At 36.3% G+C, this 7,317-nt stretch overlaps 1 pseudogene; it reads right to left on the reverse strand.

Annotated features, from left to right (window-relative positions):
- Nucleotides 1–5,949: 5,949 nt before the first annotated feature.
- On the reverse strand, nt 5,950–6,859 carry LOC119520684 (annotated as a pseudogene).
- Between the last annotated feature and the right edge of the window lie 458 nt (nt 6,860–7,317).

Genomic DNA, 7,317 nt, shown 5'->3' on the forward strand with positions numbered 1-7,317 from the left:
CCTAACTGTTTAATCTGGTCCTGAGAAGAATTTAAACATTAAAATATTAGTTGGATTAACTCATTCACTCCTTTTGATGACAGATTCACCACTTTTGAGAGGAAGGGCCAATACTTGAATCAATTCCCAAGGAAGATTCTGCATGGGAATTTGGAACCCATGTGTTCCAAGGGAGCCAGGAAATAAGGGGAGCAAGGATTGACAACTGTGCTGATGCTGTTGGCCCTGTATCCACTGGTGCCACTTCAAAAATGGAGGGCTTAGTATGGTACTTTAATGGAAGTTGTTTTCAGGCTGCCCTTTCCAGGGATCAGAAATTATGCTAGTTCCATTCTGTTCATATTCCTCAAAGTTTGGTGTATGAGCTTCTCCTTCTACTGTCTTCAGTAGAGCAAGGATATGAATACAATAGGCCTGTCAGTGTGGTCACCTTGGTAAGGGTGCATGCAGCAAGCACTATAAACATATAAACACACCCATGTACAAAAATACAAATACATACATATTCAGATTCATATAAATATTTTTATTCATAAAATATTCTCTCATATCACATTGAAGTCATCAGTAGATTTTTTTAAATATGCTCCCTCTAATTTTTCCCTTTTCATTGCTTCTTTCCTCCATATGCTTGTTTTTTCTCCATCTTTAATGCTACAGTCTCCTCATATATCCTGTTATCATTGGTGCCTGTTCATACTTATGTACTTTGGGTAAACAGCTGACTAGAAGCCATGTGCAGCCAGGGCCAGTGTCTTTCACTGCCTATCTGTGGGTTAACTGGGGCAGTTTACCCTTTGCATTGGCACTTGCACATTTTATCTTTTAACAGTGTTTGGACATTGTCCTTCTGTTGTCAAATCCCCTGTTTGCTTTCTTCTTTGGGCTTAAACCTCAGTTATTCCCCTAGCAATGTGCTGCTAGAGAAAAGGAAATAAGTGATTTCCCAGACAGGTGGGAGAACAGAAATCAGCATAGACAATTCCTACTTCCTGGGAGAATGTGGTCCTCTGAATAACAAGGCATCTTTTTGGTCACATGTCTGCATCACTCTTATGTAGAAAATGAGTTCCCATCTACTTGATCCTCACTGATTCCTAAATAAAAGTTGGGAGAGGTGAATATTTAAGGGAAATTAATGTATTTAAATTAAGTGAAATGAAATTAGAACATATCAAATCATCTGGATTCAGCTAAGCCAGACTTAGAGTGAGATTTATAGTTTAAAAACTGTTTATTAGGAATGAAGAAAGATCTAAAAGTAGTAAGCTAAACTTTCCCTTTAAAAAACTAGACAAAGAAGAGAAAATTCAAACAAAAGAATAAAGGAGAAAGGAAATATTAAAGTTTTGAATTTTAGTCAATTAAATTGAAACCACTAAATCAATGGAGAAAATGAATAAAATCAACAGCTTCTTCTATGAAAACATGAAACAAGTGATAAACCTAGAGAGAGGATAATAAAACAATGAAAGGGATAAGAATCAAATACTAATATCAGAAATTAAAGGACAGATATCAATACTCATTCAAGACATTAAAATGACAGTAAGAAAATTCTATGAACAAAACTGATTCCACTATGTATTAAAGAAATTGAATCCATAGTTAATCAATTCTCCTGATAGTAAAGTCTTCAGCAGTATGGTTGCAATGGCAAAATCTATGAAAACTTTAAGGGAGAAATAAATCCATTTTACTTAATACCTTTTAGAAACAGGAGAAGGGGAACAGTCCTATCCTGATTGTAAAATCAGGGCAAGACAATTCAAGAATAGAAAAGTACAGCCCAATATTCCTCATGAAAATAGACATATAAAAGTTTAATAAACTACAACCAAGTGGTTTTCACAAAAAGTACAAGAATCTTTGACTTTTTATAATGATGCAATGAGAAATAGAGAAATACAGCATTTTTGACTCTGTTAAAGACATTTTCAAAAAACCCACAGCTAACATCATACTTGATGTGAAAGCCTGCATACTTTTGAACTAAGATCAGGAATAAGACATGGATGCTCAGTCTGGCCCCATTTATGCAAATTGCAATTAGGCAATGAAAAATATAAAATGTAACTATATTTGAAAGGATGATGTGCAAAACTATCTCTATTTGCAGATGACATGATTGTGTATACAGAGTATCCTACAGATCTCACTAAAACTATTAGATCTAATAAAGGAGTTCAGCAAGTTTGCAGGATGCAACATCAATACATAACAACCAATGTTGGTTTTAACAACTTGCAATGAAAATTTTGAATGACAGTAAGAAAACACTTCTATTTTCAATGGCATGGACAATACTTAGGAATAAATGTAACTAATATTTTGAAAACTGCAAATAGTTGCTGAAGGAAACTAAAGAAGAGCAAACTAAATAGAAAGATAACACATGTTCATGAAACATACTTAATATTTTTAAGATGGCAATACACCCCAAACTGATTTACTAATGTTATGCCATCCCTATTAGAATTCCAGTTCAATTATTCTTAGAAGTTGGCAAAATGATTCTAAAATTCATATGGAATTTCAAGGAACCTGAAATAGCCAAAACCATTTTGGAATAGAAGAACAAAATATAAGGTCTCACACTTCCAAATTTCAAAATTGCTAGAGAGTAACAATAACCAAAGAAGTATAGTACTTGTACAAGGATAGACATAAAAATCTTAGAAACCATCAACTAAGAATATCAGACTTGGGACAAACCAGAAAAATTATTTTAAAATTGATCTTCAATATGCTCACAGAGATGAAGGAAAACATGGAGAAAGAACTAAAGGAAATGAGAAAAGTGATGCTATAGGTCAAAGGAATGGAATTGAGGGCATGAGACAAATGATACATATATTGTCTGTTGATTTTTTGTGCTGTTTTTAAATTATGTTTTCAATGAAGAAATAAATCATCTGTTTACAAAACAGCTCTTAAATATACAAGAAGTACAGATACTATAAAACAAAGGAAACTCCAGCCATGAGACACTATATACATCATGTGAAATGAAGAATCTGATCTCCAGGTTATGAAAACTAGAATTAAAAAGTCACTACACAGAAAAGATCCAAGTTTCCAGCTTGGCAAACTTGGGTGCAGTTACAGGAAATGTTTAATATTCTGAATATTTTTCCCAATGTGTAAACAAAAACACAAGACTAAATCTGTTCCTGGCAATTTCAATCTAACTCTAAAGCTACACAAAACACAGACACCTTGTTCAGCTCACCTGTTAATATGACCATCTTTTACTCAGGTGCTGGGAGGTAGGGTGACCTGGTTTGCTAGAGCTGCAAGAATACAAAATACCAGAAATGGATTGGCTTTTACAATGGGGGTTTCTTAGTTCACAAATTCACAGCCTAAGGCCAAAAATGTGTCCAAACTAAGGTTTCAACAAGAGGATACCTTCACTGAAGAAAGGGCAATGTTGTCTGGAACACCTCTGTCAGCTGGGAAGGCATGTAGCTGGAACATCTGGTCCTTTGCTCCTGGGTTGCATTGCTTTCAGGTTCTGATTCCTGTGGCTTCCTCCTTAAGTGTCTGTGGGTTCTCACTTAGCTTCTCCAGTGCAAACTCTGGGCTTTATCTCTTAGCTTAGCATCTCCAAATATCTTTCTGTGTGTATCTCCCAAGTGCATGGGTCAGTGTTGTCTCTGAGCTGTCTCTCTCTTCCTGAGCACTCTTCAGGGCTCCAGTAAGCTAAACAAGACCCAGCTTGAATAGGCAGTCACATCTCCATGGAAATAATCTAATCAAAATGTCCCACCCACAACTGGGTATGTCACATCTCCATGGAAACCACCTAATCAAAAGATCCCACCCACAATAAGTCAGCACCCACAAGATTGGATTAAAAGAAAAAATAAAACACAAAAAAGAGGGAACAAAAGTATTTGTTTCAAAGACAACAGATTGAAAGCAAAACAATATGGAGCTCTGATAAACTCAAAAGAAATATGTGATATATCATTGCTGATTTTTATGCACTACAAAATAATTCTATAAATTAAATCAATTTCATTTCTTTATCATGACTCCATCAAAACCAACGATTTATTAATTTGTCTTTCAATGTCAAATATATATCCCAGAGTTGACATTCCAATTTTTAAGGATTACAACTCACAGGGACTGAACTAGATGTACCCTTATTCATTCTATGAAGTTTAACAGTATACCACTGAGTGATGGTATTCCATTTGAAGACTAATTGTTCAAGAAAATTCCTTGGGAAAAATAAAAATCCATCAAGCCAAAAATCTAAGAATATTTCTACTTTCTAATAAAAATAGATAAAAATGCATTATCAGAATAAGGAAATCTTATGCCAGTTTTTTTAGAAAATTTCCAAACAATGAATCAAGCATAAGCATAATCCAGATGTCAATTATGGATACAAATATAGCTTGAGGTGTTTTGCTTTTTTAAAGGCAGTATGTTTTGAAAAAGTTAATGCAAATCTTGAAGCATTTTAATAGTTCTCCTGGCTTCACACACTAACCTGGACTTCTGATCAAGTGCTGATTAGCCAAGAAAGGGAGGTCATCCAAAAACTCTAAATCCATTTTCAGTCATATCTAGTCTCATTCCCACATTCTCCTTTTTTAGCATTTGAAGCCAAAAGATTGAGTTGGCTGATATTGTTTATGGCCCCCTAAACTTGTTTTTACCAATTCAATCTCAGTTTTCTTGAATTATTGATAAGAGGAATAGGATTTGCAGGGAAAGCAAGGATATTAGAAAGGTATGTACTGGATGTTTTCTGGGAGGGAACAGAGAAGCTACTGATGAATAGATTCTGATTGTGCTGTACTTGTCTCAGTATCAAATTATTCCTTCATTTCTGTTTTATCATGTCCACTCAAAGCAAGACAGTTAGCATCATGCTTGCTTCATCCTCTTCTGTTTTGGTTTTCTTGGGACTCTCTTTTTATGAGGTGAGGATTTCCTCTAGACTCCTACTATAGGATTAGGTATTTTGGTTGCTGCATTACCTGAAGGGCTAGGTGGTTGGTTTACCAGACTTGCAGGCTTTGGTGGTGGGAGAAATGGCTGATTGTGGCACAGAAATATCAGGAGCTTGTATGTCACAGATGCTGCTGTTACAGCTGGAGTAGGACTGTTTCTGCCATGAGAGCTGCCAGAAGTATTCAATGGACCAGTCTCCATAGCACTAGAAGGTGAAGGCACAGATATGCTGTTATCACAGGCCATAGGCAAGTCCAGGCTGCTATCATTCAGGGATGTCAACCTGACACCTGCTTTTGAATGTTTTTTCTTTTCCTGAAGCACATGATTTGGTAGTTTGATGAAATTGCCTTTTTACATGCATTGCATCAATTTACATATCCACCTCAATTATCTTGCAGTTTCTTGTTTGCCTGAAAACTGTTTCTGTGAAAGACTGAATGTCATATGTGAGACCAAGATTGAGATTTTCTCAGTTTTCTGTTTTTATAAACACTAACCCAATCACCTACACTGCATGAAATTATTCCATGTCATGATCTTCTTTGGATGCTGAAAATGACTAGGGATTCAATGAGCCAGTGCAATAAATCCATTCTCCAAGATTCCAACCAGGATTCAGATGTTGGATTCTACCTAGTCCACCCATTTCTGGCATTGTTTTCCTGTTTGTGCACTTCCTAGAAGTACAGTATAATACTTGTACTTCTGAAAGAAGTTTGGAGCTTCAAAATTTTGGAACACTCTCTCTTACAAAGGAAAATTTCATCAGTGAGAGCAAGACCTTGTTTAAACTCCTCCACCATGACCATCCATGTTGAAATGGACACACTGTAATGTGGAGTTCTGCTGTGGGTATGCTGGTGGGATTGTAAGCATAAGATGTTTCCTATCACTGGGTTTACCCTTAGGTCCCATACAGGCAAATTAAGGGTGAATTCTTCAGCTGTTTCAAAATACTCAATTTCACTGTTCTCATTTAGAAAATACCAAAAAATATCTGTGTACAAAAGTTGATGCTATTGCATTTGGATAAAGCTGGCAAGTTCTTGCTACTAGCATAGCCCAGGAAATGCCACTGAGGAAACCTAATATATTGGAATAGCTGTTGTGCATTTTACCCACAGTTTGGTAGCTCTCAGAGTTAACCTGAAGTTGTCAATGTTTTGTCCTGGGTGTAAAATTTCATTGGGTACTCTGTAAACCATTAAGACTTCTTATGAATCTTGTATGTGCATTTTTATTCATACTGTCATCACATAGATCCAAATCTTCTGGAATAGTCTGCAGTGCTAATCTTGCAAACAAAATATCAATCTCTATCCCATCAAAATACAGTTTGATAACTGGAACAAATGCCTCATCAGTAGCTCACAAATCTTTTATTCTTCTTGTAATTTCAATTTATCATAGAATGAGGGGAAAAGCCACTTCAATCAATTTGTCTTTGTGAAAGGCACAATGCATCAATATCAGCTCATTTTGTGTATACTCCTAATCTATAAGATCCAAAGGTAAACATTTTTCCTCCAACATTTTCAGTTACAGATGGCAAGAGATATTTGCATTCACTGATTTCTCCTATCTAGTCTTACCAGGATATTCATTTTTCCCAAAATTAAAATCCTGTGTTGCACTTCCTCTACTTTTTCAAAAACCCAATAGTCTTCAGCATCTCAATCAGTTTCTGTGTGAGTACACAGTCAGCCTCCTTGAGGGCAGCTAAGCTGACAGGAGAGGTAATGCCACAGTGTTCCTGTGGTGGCTGAGTTGAACTTTGATAGCTGAGTTGTAACTGGAAAGAGCCTTCACTCCTACACCAGCACCTCAAAGTCACTTCCACAATCCCATCCCCTGCAACCACCACTGCTGCTGCCCTGAGCATACTCCACTGAGGTGGGAGGGAGGGGCCTGCCTAAGCCCTGGGTCCAACCCACCCCCTAAGAGGCACCTGCCTCTTTAAGCACTACTGTGATCAATTGTTTTTGACAATGTTGCCAAGACCATTCAATGGGGAATATAATACTCTTTCAACACCTGGTGATGGGACACCTAGATAACATAAGCAAAAGAATTAAATTGGACCCTCATTACACATGGTATAAAAATGCAAAATGTATCAGATACCTCAATGTAAGAGCTAAAACTATAAACTCTTAGAAGAAAAGAAAGCAGTAAATCTTCATGAACTTGGGTTTGGAAAAGGATTCTTATAGTTGACCCCAAAAGCATGAGCATAAAAGGAAAATGGAAAAATTGGACCTAATCACAATTTTTTACTCTCTGCTTCAAAGAATAACACCAATATACTGAGCAATCAGACAAAGAATGGGAGAAAATATT

The sequence above is a fragment of the Choloepus didactylus genome, chromosome 26 (assembly GCF_015220235.1).
Source record: "Choloepus didactylus isolate mChoDid1 chromosome 26, mChoDid1.pri, whole genome shotgun sequence".
Taxonomy (NCBI): domain Eukaryota; kingdom Metazoa; phylum Chordata; class Mammalia; order Pilosa; family Megalonychidae; genus Choloepus; species Choloepus didactylus.